This window comes from Geotrypetes seraphini, chromosome 7 (genome assembly GCF_902459505.1).
Source record: "Geotrypetes seraphini chromosome 7, aGeoSer1.1, whole genome shotgun sequence".
Classification (NCBI taxonomy): Eukaryota; Metazoa; Chordata; class Amphibia; order Gymnophiona; family Dermophiidae; genus Geotrypetes; species Geotrypetes seraphini.
The window spans coordinates 89,912,118-89,925,095 of record NC_047090.1 but is presented as its reverse complement, the minus strand read 5'-3'; the positions used below and the strand labels follow the sequence as shown (position 1 = coordinate 89,925,095).

Genomic DNA, 12,978 nt, shown 5'->3' with positions numbered 1-12,978 from the left:
GTATTTTTAATAGGTATAACTTATGGGCAGACTGGATGGACCATTCAGGTCTTTACTTGCCATCATTTACTACGTAAATGTTACTATGTTACAAGGAATGGGAGGGAGGGAAAGGAAGCTGGGCAAGGGTCCTGCTGCACAAGGGATGGGAGGGAAGGGAAGCCAGGCAAGGGTTCTGCTGCACGAGGGAGGGGAGGAAAGATGCTGCACATGTGGGGGAGAGAAAGGAAAGAGGAAGAATTGGGGTGAAGGAGAGGAAGAGAGAGATGATCATGTACATACCCTGAAAATAAGACCTAGTGTGTTTTTTGGGCCTAAAATTAATATGACACTGTCTTATTTTTGGGAAACACGGTACTACTACTATTACTATCCATTCAGTCGTGACTGTGTCTCACCATATACTCTTTCTAATTTATGCTGAGCCCTCCAATACTCCCCCAAAACCTACTAGACCTACCTATCTATCATCCCAATAGCCCTCCTTGCTAAAGGTGGCACCTATATGGCAGTATAATAGGATTTTAGTGAGTATTGACATGTTTACACTTTCTTCCATAAATGTAGTAGTTAGAGTGGCTTATGGGTCTGTGTTCTCCTCTCCATGGTTCACTAGCCCATCCACCAGGTTACTTAAGGTATGATGCTCTACTAGGTTTTCTCATGCCAAGTGCTGCTGTTCTAGAGACAGGTATGTACTCTTTCATTCAGATTTTTGGAGCATGGGAGGGTGTTAGTGAGCAATGGGAGAGTTTGTATCCAGTAGTCTTCTGGTCAGTTTGGCAAAAGAGGTCTAGCTCTGTATGTCTAAGTTCTGTCCAGGACATCTTAGAAGAGGTTTGCTTATCACCGAAAGACATCCAAGTTAAGCATGCCCAAAGCCTGTCCATAACATACCTCCCAGCATGGTCCACAGATCAGACAACTTGTAAATGACCCACATTTCATAGCATCAATGAATGAAATCGAATCATGTGCTTGGTCTTCATTTGTTCTTGTGAAAAACCTTCTTGGCATCAAGAAGGCAGTCAACTATGCACAGTTAGAGGAGGAGAAGTTCTTTAATTTCAACAGGCTTGGCTGTAACATGAGTGTTAAAGTCCATTATCTGCACAGTTAGATCGCTTTCCAGAGAACCATGCTGATTTAAGTGATGAGCAAGGTGTAAGATTTCACGAAGCCATAAAAACAGTGAAAGCCAGATACCAAGAAAGATGTGATGCACGCATGGCAGACTATTATTGGAATCTTATGCAGGATTGTCCTGACAGATTCCACTCTTGGACGTCTTTGAAAAGGAGCTTCTTGTGTGTTGAATGACTGGAAAGTTTGTATCATAAACTTGTTCTTTTGGTATGAAATAAGTAGATTTTCATGTTGTACGTGTTTCTTTTAATTTTTAATATGTTTCCTTCATGCTTAAACATATTAATTTAAACACTACATTAAAATATCCTGATTTTTTAATGGGCAAGCAGTGTGAAGAATGGTATATGGCACATGTTCTGTATCTCAAAAACTAGAGCTGATAGGAGAAAACTGGTGCCATTTTTTTGGAATCAGCAGGTCAAATGTACCCAGAAACAGGTCTAATATTTGAGGCACCAAAATGAGTGTTGACCAGTGTTATCGTTTATCATTTATTTAGGCTTAATATACCGCCATATATGGGGAACATGTCAGAGTGGATTACAACATATAAAATAACTTTAAAAAATTGAAAAACGCTATAATGTCAATAAGAAAAGATATACTCATACAGAACACACATTCCATTCATTTGTTTCAGAGTTTGGACCCTGGGACAGTGACTCCAGACCCATTTGTTGTATTGTTGTGCCACATCTCGCTAAAAGAATGACAAACTAGTTTTTAAAAAGTCCAATTTTTAAATGCAGTCTAAAACAAATGCGTTTTTAACGCTGCTTTGTATCGCATGTAGGAGAACTCAGCCTGTAAAGGAAGAGGTAGGACATTCCAAAGGGTGGGAACCAAAAAAAGAAAGTACTTTGCCTTGTGAATTCCCAGCTGGGCTTACAGGGGCCTAGAAGCACCAACCTAAAATCATTTATGGAACAATTAAACATGATGCTGCCATTTAAGCATGTAAGTTTTCACTTACTCATGTAGATGGCAGTATTTTATAAAAGAAAAAAGCACAAAGCGCCTCAGTGAACAAGGACTTGTCTTTATTGGCCCAACAACATGAGCCATGTTTCAGGCATCGACCAATAAGCAAAATATGGGTTCCAAACTTTAGGGATCAGAATCAGTCCTAAAACCCGAGCACGGAGAACAATTTCTTTGTCCTGTGTTGTTTTTACTTTCCTGCTGAAGCAACACAGGAGAAAGAGATTGTTTTCTGTGCTCGGGTTTTAGGACTGATTCTGATCCCCAAAGTTTGGTAATTGTATTTTGCTTATTGGCCAGGCCTGATGCAAGCATTGTATGTTGAAATATGGCTCATGTTGGGTCAATAAAGACAAGTCCTTGTTCACTGAGGCCCTTTGTGCTTTTTTTCGCTGTATTATTTTTGGTGTGCTGGTGAGTATTTTATAAACGTACCCACCCATACAATTGGCATATACTCGTAAATGTTACTTATTATGGAATGAGGGCATATATGTAAAACTGGACTTTATGCTAATAAGCTTTTAAGACAACATTGATCCCTTTTCCAGTCCTGGAATGGATTTGGTCTTAGCAGCTCATGTACGGCAATATATTTTTGTTGTTGTGGTCTTTTCCAAATGTATCAGACCTTGCTAAGACTACCTTTTTCTCCAAAATAATACACATTTATAATAGAACAGAAACTGTGAATTAGTAATAGTTTCCCCCTCCTTGGCTCATAATAACTTGTACCTTAGTGCATGCAGATTTGATGCTTCCTGGCTCCCCATGATACACCAGTGACATATGAAAGCCCTGTGGATGGAGCATTAGATAGGAGGTAATAAGGCTGTGCCTGACTTACCTCAGCATTTGTAGCAGATGTTACAAATGTCATAACATGAGCCTTTGGGATCATTTTGAACAAAATATCAAGACAACAGATGTAGATCTCTTAGTTTTACCAGCAAGCATAGCCTGAAACACTATTATGCTTTTTTTTTTTGACTTGATGTTAAGCCCATTCACCACACTTTGTTCCCAAAGCAGAATTAGTGACACTAACCGTTTGCCCACCACTAAAGCCAAAGAGAGGTGACAGCAGCATGCTTCTTAAAGGAATTGTGATATGGATCCTTTGAAAATTAAAGGCAATACAATTATTATGTTCATTTTGAAGTGTACAAACAGCAAAAAAGGAACAATAATAGTTATTAATACAGTTTCAAAAATGGCGTTTAGAATCCAAAAGTAGAGTAAAATAACTCAGCATAGGGAAAAACCCTTTTATAAACTTTCATAGAATCAATCATTGCACCATCTTGTTAGAATAAATGATTTTTAAATAACTTCATAGATTCATAAGTAATTCTTAAATCTCCATAATGTGAAAATAAAGTCCAAAGTCCAAAGTTTTGTGAAAAGCTAATATAAGTAAACAGATTTAGTTTCAATGTCTCTGCAGCGGTGACCCAGCGGGGTTCTGACGCGTTTCGCCGTCCTGGCTTCCTCAGAGAACCCGCTAATGCTGTGTGTGACAGACTTGTCAGTTGGGTACCTAATTCAAAAGGGAAAAGAAACTTCCTCATGTTCATTTTGAGGTGTTACATTCTAAGTCATCCATTCACTGTGAGATGGCTGGATGTCACCTTTTCTTTGGCTCTCCTTTGGATATTAATATTTGTAGCACCTCTGGTTCTTTTGTCTCGGGGCACATAATTCATTGGAGGCAGTACTGTCTTGTTCTACCACCCATGGTTTACAGCAGTGCCCTGCAAATGTTTTTCTGCGGCATACCCACAACCCCAACCAGCCCCGCCCCACACAAACCTCATCTCATTTTCCCTGAGCTCGGGGCCCTTTCTGGAGGGTCTCTGAGCATTTGCGGACGTCGATATCTGCACAAGCTCGGAGGCCTTCCAGATGGCCCTGTACTCAGGGAAAATGAGATGAGGTTCATGTAGGAAAGGAGGAGAGGTGCCGATGCGGGAAGTGACACTCGGTATATGCCATATGTCTTTCAGTCCCTGACAGCATACCTGGAATCTTGTTGCGGCACATAGTTTGCAATTTACTGGTTTAAAGGGTTCTGGGATGGGGCTAAGACTGGGAGACTGTTGGTTCCTAGGTTTGGTCGCTCTGCTATGTCCAAAAATTGACAATCTAGTATAAATTAGTAAAAGTCATAATTCATTTTTTATCCCAGCCTTTTGTTGATAAAATGCTTATTTACCATCTGAGATTTTCTACTAAGGGAAAACAAATTTTCTCTAAACCCCATCAAACCAAATATTTATTTTTTAATAATACAGTTTATCCTAGGTGGGGTATGGGTTGAAGGCCTGGGGCTTGGACGAGAGAATTTGAACTGATTATCACCACTAACTTGTTAACTATTGGTTCTGCCCATGGGCCACCCTGACACTAGCCAGACAGCACAGGGGTGCTTGTGCTGATATTCAGCAGTACTGACTGTCGTATCAGTGAATAGGCAGGCACAAGCAATTTAACAGGGCAGGAGGTGCTTAATATTGACCCATTGATTTGGGGGAAAATTTTCAATGATTTATGTGAAGGTACACGTTTGGGAATTTTCCTGGACAAATACAGTAGAATCTCTGTTAACTGGAACTCGACCAGAACTCTCAAGCAACCAGAAAAATATCTAAGAAATACTGTAATACTTTAAATAAAAATTAAAATAAAATCAATTTCTGGTAGAAATTTAAGTGTTAACTTGGCATGCCCATGCTTTGCCTGTCATATGTCCAGTAGTTTGTCTGGAACAGTTTATAGTATGGCATAGTTTGAGGTATAGTATTAGTTAGGCCTATTTTAATAGTAACTCTCAAGCAACCAGAAGCTACATTTGTCTGGCATCTATTAATCCCCATAGGTGCCGGTTAACTGAGAGTCTGTTTGTGGTTTTTCACATTTTGAAAATTTTTTACACAAACAAGAGAAATATTATACATGTTTTGACATTAATCCCCTAATTCCATAAAGTTGGGTAACCCAACTTTACATTTACCTCCAGAGTCTATAAATGACACTCAGATTTGTGATTGTGAGAAGTGTATGCAACTAAATTGGGTAATGAGCCAACTAACATTAATATTTGAGTGCTAACAATCAATTACTAATGATAATTGGCACCGATTTGGATTTGTGCGCGCATCTTGCTATATGCTATTCTATAAAACTTAATGCCCCAAACCCATTGTGTTCATTCCAAAAGGGGGCATGGTCATGGGAGGGGCATGGGAGGGTCAGCGGTTTTCCAGAAATGTGTGCACTGAAGGATACTTTGGATCTAATTAGTAATCTTTTATTTTGCTATTTTTAATTCAGATTCAAAGCGGATTGCAACAAGACAAAATTGTAAGCTCACTCGAACAGGGACGGTTTCTTTGTGACTCTGTATATCATTGCTTCTGGTAGCACTCTAGAAATAATTAGTAGTAATAGAAGACAAACCTTATATTAAGGGGAGCACATATACTTACAAATTATTACACAAAGAGTTAAAATATCAAAAATAGCATTTATCAAAAAAGTAGGTCTAAGAGTGAAAGTTTTTCATGTGTTCATGTCTCTGACAGGTTAAAATGTATTGTTTGTGCTCATAACAATGAAGAAATGTCATATTAGGTTTCTTCATAGACATAGACATCTAATTTCAAATCATTAAAAAAAAATAAAAGTAGGCCTTTTAAACTTTAAAAAAATATATATACAAATTCAGGCTTCTTATTTCTGTTCCATGTCTGAACTGCTTGATAAGAAAACAATCGTATCAGTTGACTCTTCCTAAATACTCTAAAAAAAACAATTGGAAACTGAAGTTTAAAACTAGTTATTCTGTCTAGTAATAAAATTATCTGGAACACATAAAAAAGATGTTAAATGTTTTGGTGCATTACCATATAAAGCCTTATGTACTAGACAATATACCTTAAACTTAATCCTGTATCTAAACTGAGCACCAAGAATTACACCTGGTTTCAGCAGGTGTATCCTGGCACCCATATTTAGGTATGAGAATAGGCATTCCATACTATTTTATAAAGGACGCTAAACTTGGAGCGCCCTTCATAAACTAGCGTTGGGCACTGATTTCTTTCTGGCACCCAAATTTGGGCACCTTTTACTGAATAGGGTCCTTAGTATGCAAAGTTGTGACTGAAAGTTTTAGAACAGTGTTCTTCAACCTTTTTACACCTATGGACTGGCAGAAATAAAATAATTATTTTGTGGACTGGTATCGGTCCACAGACCGGTGGTTGAAGAACACTGGGCTAAGTCGTGGGCCAAACCCTGCCCATCTCTTCCCAATCTCCACCCCAGAACTTGCCCCCATAGTCCTAATTGTGTAACACTATTTTTTCCCTTCATTTTTCATATATACACACAATATAATCTTATTAACAATGCATCGATCGCACCGCGGACCGGCAGTTGAAGAACACAGTTTTGGGCCTGATGCACATGCCAGTCCTGTGGACTGGCAGGAAATTTCTGTGGACCGGCACCGGTCCATGGACCGATGGTTGAAGAACACTGTTTTAGAAGATGATCAGATGTGTATGTAACATAATCATGAGCTGTTGATGTTAACTGATAATATGAACAAGGATATCATCATCTTTCTTAAAAACAATCATACAAAAAGAAAAGAAAGAAAAAAAAAAATTGTCCTGCAGCACATAGATCACTTTGGGGCTCATTTTCAAAAGAGGAAAATGCCCAAAAAATATTGACATAAAGTGACATTTTGGATGTTTTATTTGCTAAAACATTCAAATTGCCATTTTCAAAACACATTTTTTAGACAGTTTTCTATGCCTGCAATGTGACAAACTCTCAAGGGGCTGTGTTTGGAGCAGGATTAGGGTGGATTTATGATTTGGTTGTTTTTCTGCAAAAATGGAAACACTGCAGAAAATATCCAAGGCAAACTTGGATGTTTGGGGCTAAACCTGTTTTAGTAATGAATAAGTGTCAAAATGGTGGCCAAACTGACTAGATGACCACTGGAAGCATGAAAGCATATCCCTTACTCCCCCAGTTGTCACCGACCCCCCTCCCACCCTCCAAAGATGTGTATGACAGCATCAGATGTTATGGCCAGTCCTATTAGAGCAGCAAACAAGTACCTGGATTAGCTTAGTGGTCGGTGTAGTGAACTGTAGACAAGGGGACCCAGGCCCATATCTCACTCTAATTAGTACACTTGGTGGAAAGTGGGTGCCCTCCAAAACCCATCCACAACCTAATATACCTATATATAGATGACACCTGTAGGCTTAAAGGCTATTGTGGTGGTGTACAGTTGGATACAATAGGTTTTGGGTGAGTTTTGCAAGGGTTATGGTGAGATGTGTACCTAGGACTTTTTATGTGACATTCACTGTAGTGCCCCCTAGGGTGCCTCACTGCTATGCTGGATATCATTGATACCAGCTCAGGTTTTCTCCAAATGAGCTCTCCTCCTACCATTACATCATTGGTGTGGACAATTCTCCCCTGTTCCAGAAATTGTTTGTGATACAAAAGGTCATGATGCAATACTATAGAAGATCCATTAGAGGTCTCTGCCATTTAAACAAGGTAGAACTATAGATGTTCTATTAATACTTTGTGTTACCCACAGAAATGGCATTGAAAATTACCCACAGGGCAAAGGATGTACAGTTGACCACAAGTAGATACAGATACTTTGCCTTATTGATACAGTTTGGAAGTGATAATCCCCTCTGCTGGTAATTACCCTCCATGATTTCAGGAAAATATTCTAGGATTTCCAGAATGTTGTCAGTTCTTTTTTTATTCTTTTGGCCCTTTCTCATGCTTTCCCTCCTGTCCTTCACAGTGATTATGCCTTGGAGACTAACACATCATCATTGTTTTTGGAAATTTATATAGCCTCCTATACCAGTAAATTAACAAGCAGCTGTGTTGAAATTTCTGGCCTCAATGTCCTTTCAGCCTATGTGGGTAAGATAAAATGATTTCCCAAGGTTGCAGCAGGCATCAGCAGCATATGTAACAGGAGCCTATGCAGTCGGAAAAGCTCAAGAATTCCAAAATCTTTAAATTCTTTTAATAAAATTAATTACAACCAACAAAGAATCCAGTTTTTTCCAGGAGTAATACAGCTACAAGAATCCTACATAGCAATTATTGGAAGCTATTAGGAATAGGGGTTTGATAGTTTCCGTAGCTGTAAATGTTTGACAGGACTGATGTTATGTGTGAAGCTGTGCAACTTATTCATTTGAGGACCTGACATCTGCTGCTGCTGTCTAAGCACTAATGTCACCCGAAGCAAGGGCCTTATGGAGAGACTTGCAAATACAACTGTGTAAGTGCAATGAGTGCTTGAATGCCTCCCAGTACTGAGCAAACTCCTTCACTGTATGAAGGAACAAGAGTAATCTAGATTTAGCGCCTCCAATTGTTTTGAAAATCTGGCTCCTCTGCCTTCTAGAGTTAGAAGTTCATAGATTCAAGCACCAGGTGATGGTGAAAGCTAGGTAGATATTAGGTTGCACAGGGAGAAGTATGGCCATTAGGAAAAAGAAGGTATTGATGCCTCGGTATAAGACTCTGGTGAGACCTCATTTAGAATATTGTGTACAATTCTGGAGGCCACAACTTCAAAAAGATATAAAAAGGATGGAGTTGGTCCAGATGAAGGCTACTAAAATGGTGTGTGGTCTTCGTGATAAGGCATATGGGGATAGACTTAAAGATCTCAATCTGTATACTTTGGAGGAAAGGCGGGAGAGGTGAGATATGATAGAGAGGTGTAAATACCTACGTAATATAAATGTGCATGAGTCGAGCCTCTTTCATTTGAAAGGAAACTCTCAGCTTTCATTTGAAAGGAAACTCTGCAATGAGAGGAGCCTAGGATGAAGTTAAGAGGTGATAGACTCTGGAGAATCTGAGGAAATACTTTTTTACAGAAATAATGGTAGATGCGTGGAAGAGTCTCCCGGAAGAGGTGGTGGAAACAGAGACTTTGTCTGAATTCAACAAGGCCTGGGATAGGCACGTGGGATCTCTCAGAGAGAGAAAGAGATGATGGTTACTGCAGATGGGCAGACTAGATGGGACATTTGGCCTTTATCTGCCATCATGTTTCTATGTGTCTAAGGTGTTTCTCCTCTGAATCGTGGCTGCCTGCCTAGGGAACAAGGAGACATATAGAAGCCATCCAGAGGGGGAATCTACGCAGTGTGATACCTGTGCATCATGCGTAATAGGAAGCCCCAGTGTTGTTCTCTCTCTCTCTCTCTCTCTGTTAGGCAATATTCAGCCAGGTTTGCCTCGAATGTCAGAGATCAAACTGACTCCATATTGAGTTGTTAACAAATATGTAGATTTTAAATAAGCATCAAATAGGTAAGACAACAGTGCTCACACTTGTTAAAATACTATAAGCAATTAATCAACATGTTTATCTGCTATAAAACAACATGGGGCTGCCATTTTTATTGTACAGCTCTAATCGCAAAACAAGGAATGAACATGAATACAGTGTCAGTAAATAAATGAAAATATAGCTTGTTCATAAACCGTACAGATGCAAGAATATTTGGACTATATAGAAACAAATCCTTTTAGGGTTTTGGATTTGGCTACTTATTTAGAAATGTTGCTGTAACATCAGAACCCTTAGCCATGAGGATGAATTTGTCACCAGGCTACCAGACATAGTAAGGTCCTGCTTAATATATTTATTCTAGTTGTAAAATTAAGAGTTATTACAGCCCATCACCTACATAAGTTCAGAATGCATAAATCAAGAGGGCCACGAGGGTCGTAAATGTGTCACTGAATGGAGGAGCTTCAAACTTCTCCAGCACACTTTTATATGGGAATAGCTCGAGTCTATCATATGCACTTTGAATCAGTCCTGAGTGCCCATCTCCACGAGCATTAGGATTTATCGTTTTGCCTTTTCTAGTGACAAACCTCGGAATGTGAAGTTAAAATAACAAGACTGGCTAAAACTACTCGGATGCTCTGGAGGTATGTCGCTCAGCATGTGTACACAGACGTGATACAGAAGATGAATTTCATTGCAGAAGGATAAAGATATGGATACCTTGAGTGAGTTATGCTTAAAAATTATGCAGGGGGTATTGATTGACACTAAGCTCAGCATGTATCCCTAATGCCAGGTGGCAGCTTGCAGCAAAAGGGAAGGGTGCTCCCTTCAATAAGAACAGACAGCGGGAATTTTACCTCTCTTTGTAGCTCTGGTAATGCCTAGTTTGATTTATGGTGTTCACTCCTGGCTACCTTACCAATGGAAGGATATTGCAGAACTAGAACGAGTTCAAAGAAACACAGCTAAGTTGATTAAGGAAATCAAATAATTGTCACAAGCCGAAGCTAGCACTGTCGGGTTTATTCTCCCGGAAAAGACAAAGTCTGTGTGTAATAGTGCATGGAAGTTCACACATGGATTGATTCATAATATAATAGAGTTTTAATCTACAGACTCTTTTTGGTCCAACAGATTTTAGATTATCAGTTAAAGATACAATAAATTGCTAATGGCAGATAGAAGACAGCAGAGAAAAGGGTCGAAGGCACAGCACAACCTATGCTTGGATAACTACAGAAGAATACAGTAGGAATGACTGCTGGGATAAGTACCAAACAAGAAGGGCCAAGTTTAAATGGAGGTAACATCTAGAGGCACCCCAAGTCACTTTGCTTGAGCAGTTTTGAAAATGAGCCAAGAATATAGGAATGAATTCAGTAAATGGCAATCAAATATGGGCCCAAAAAAATGCACTTTATAAAATAGTTACTGGATGCTACGGTCCATCTTGGGGGTTAGCACCCAAGAAAAGGATCTGGGTGTCATTGTAGACAATATGATGAAACCTTACCCAATTTGTGGTGGTGGCCAAAAAAGCAAACAAGATTGCTAGGAATTATTTAAAAAGGGGATGGTTAACAAGACTAAGAATGTTATAATGCCTCTGTATCGCTCCATGGTGTGACCTCACCTGGAGTATTGTGTTCAGTTCTCAAGAAAGATATAGCGGCACTAGAAAAGGTTTAGAGAAGAGTGACCAAGATGATAAAGGGGATGAAACTCCTCTCGTACAAGGAAAGACTAAAAAGGTTAGGGCTCTTCAGCTTGGAAAAGAGACAGCTGAGGGGAGATATGATTGAAGTCTACAAAATCCTGAGTGGAGTAGAATGGGTACAAGTGGATCAATTTTTCACTTCACCAAAAATTACAAAGACTAGGGGACACTCGATGAAGTTAAGGGGAAATACTTTTAAAACCAATAGGAGGAAATATTTTTTCACTCAGAGAACAGTTAAGCTTTGGAATGCATTGCCAGAGGTTGTGGTAAGAGCGGATCGTATAGCTGGTTTTAAGAAGGGGTTGGAATTTTCCTGGAGAAAAAGTCCATGGTCTGTTATTGAGAAGACATGGAGCAAGCCACTGCTTGCCCTGGATCGGTAGCATGGAATGTAGCTACTCTTTGGGTTTTGATGAAACAAAGGGGGTTACAATGGATAAATTGTACAAAAAGTTAATAGAAACCAATGTAACCCATTCAGATATATATTAATTCAACATGAAAAACATCCTGCTCAAGCTGTTCATACATAACGTGACCATTTATTTTTTTCCTCAAAAGAGGACATCTACTAATTTTCAGTTCCGCCCCTAATCCTGCCCTAGCCCCGCCCCAATTTATTCCATTCATTTTCATGGACACACAGGGCTCCTTTTACAAAACCACCCTAGCGGTTTTATCGCATACACCAGATTAGCGCACGCTAGCCAGAAATCTACCGCCTGCTCAAAAGGAGGCGGTAGCGGCTAGCGCATGTGGCAATTTAGTGCATGCTATTCCATGCGTTAAGGCCCTAGCGTGACTTTGTAAAAGGAGCCCACAACATCTTATTAATTCATAATAATTATAATTTTTTTAAAAAAACACAAAGCACACTGTATGCAGAGAAAATGTTAACTATCATTTATATTTGTTTTATTTTTCAAAGAGGTCAAGGCAGATGACTTTAAAATACACAATGTCACCTCAGTAACAACTATGAAAAAATAGACAAATTTACTGCAAAATATAGACAGCAAATATAAATTCTCAAAACTGCCCCCTACCCTTCACTGCCTTCCAGCATTTGTCCCCCTTGTTGAACTGCTACTTTGTCCCCAGCAGCACTACCCGCATCACTATGTCCAATATCCCCCTCACCCTGCATCTCCTCTGTTTCCTCTCCACCACCACATAAAAACTTATCTTAGCCTTCTCCTCCTCCCTGCTTCCAGCATTTGTTCCCAACAGTATTCTCCGCATCACTATGTCCAATCTCCCACCTTCAATACCCTCTCTTTTTACTTGTGGAACTGCTCCTCTTAGTCTTCCCAACTCTTTGAACTGTTTCTTGCTCCAGCACTTCTGGATGGCAGATGATGACCCAGCACTTCTGGACAGCCCAGCCCAAGCAGCTTCGAAACGCTGCATGTGGTTGACCCACAAGCCTCTCTCCAATGTGAACTCTGACGTCGGAGAGAAAGCTTCTGTGCCAGCGACTTACAAAGGAGAGTGCTGTTCCAAGGGGCGGGGCGAGGCGGCATGGCGAATCCAAGAGCTAGTGCAGAAACAGAATCAGGATCGTGGATGGTGGCAGTGGCAGCGGGTAAAGAAAGCTGTGTCCCCAGTTCTTCCAGGGTTTGAACGTGACCGTCCCATTATTAGATTGCCACAGAAAACGGGACATTTCGGCATCCCGAAGTGGTGTGTGGGGACAACGAGACAAAACGGAACGCATGGCCACCTTATTCATACAGCAACCCAGTTC

General features: G+C 39.9%; 1 protein-coding gene across 4 annotated transcripts in view; it reads left to right on the top strand.

Moving 5' to 3' along the window:
• NPAS3 (neuronal PAS domain protein 3) overlaps positions 1-12,978 on the top strand; it is a 1,959,780-nt gene that overhangs the window by 906,512 nt on the left and 1,040,290 nt on the right. The gene's annotated exons all lie outside the window — the stretch shown is intronic.